The sequence below is a fragment of the Tiliqua scincoides genome, unplaced genomic scaffold (assembly GCF_035046505.1).
Source record: "Tiliqua scincoides isolate rTilSci1 unplaced genomic scaffold, rTilSci1.hap2 HAP2_SCAFFOLD_77, whole genome shotgun sequence".
Taxonomy (NCBI): Eukaryota; Metazoa; Chordata; class Lepidosauria; order Squamata; family Scincidae; genus Tiliqua; species Tiliqua scincoides.
The window spans coordinates 12,890-14,041 of NW_027101657.1; positions in this window are offsets into that span (position 1 = coordinate 12,890).

Genomic DNA, 1,152 nt, shown 5'->3' on the forward strand with positions numbered 1-1,152 from the left:
ATAGATCAGAAGACAGAGCTCCCAGTGAAATTCTAGGTTCGCCTCTAATGATAGAAGCACATGACCCCTTTCCTCCTTTTGGACCCTCTCTGGCCACAGGATATAGCTGTGTGCAAACCACCATTCCACCCACATATCCCTGTTGTAGCCTAGGCTCCAGATTCCCCATGAGAAGCATTCCACAGCTTTTTCCCAAAGTGTCTTCTGAAAACAGATGGGTTGGTGTCACGCCGCCTTTGCAAAAAGAGACTTGGAAATCTCAGGATACGCCTGCTTCTCTTTAGTGTGGGCAGCCCCTCCCCCTTGATAACATTGAAATGATTTCGCTCCCACCCATTCTTTTTTCCCCCACATGCCCAAAATATTCAGTGTCATCACTGTGACAAGTAACATTTCAGGCCTAGTGCCTGAAATGTCTGCATTGGAAGTCAAAAACTGATGCCTGCCACGCTATGACTTTCCTGCAACACAAAATCAAAAGGAGGACGTATATGTGGGTTCGGCTGTGCCCGTCAACCTGGAACATTTATACATAAGAAATGTGTTTTTCCAGCTGTAGGAGTCACTTGAGGTGCCCTGAGTGTGACACCTGGGGCGGCCTGTACTCCCCTTCCCCCCCACACACAAACACTTGTACTGTGACACTACTGGTGGTTGCTCTGGAATGTGCGCCTGGGAACCAGTCCTGAGTTCACACAGCCCCTTACTGCAGCGGTGATTGTGCAGGTTGACCAATGAATCAGAAAACAGCGGCTTGGGCTTCTCTTGTGCCTTTTATCATCAGGTTAAGGCACAGAAAACAGCAGATAAAAATGTTCACTGCACTGGCAAGCATTGTCACTTGCGGATTGAACACAGAAAGCTGTCTAATACACACAGGGCCCAATCCAATCTAACAATGCAGCACCACTGCAGCCATGCCAAGGAGATGTGTGCTGCATCCTGGGGTGGGGGGGCAGTCATTGAGGTCTCCTCAAGGGAAGGGAACATTTGTGCAGTGCTTCATTGTGGCTGCATCAGCACCGGAAAGTTGGAGAGCATCAGTGGCGTCACTAGGGTTTGCGTCACCCCATATGGGAGGCCACAGGTAGACCACAGCTGCGATACAAGGACATCTGCAAGAGGGATCTGAAGGCCTTAGGAATGGACCTC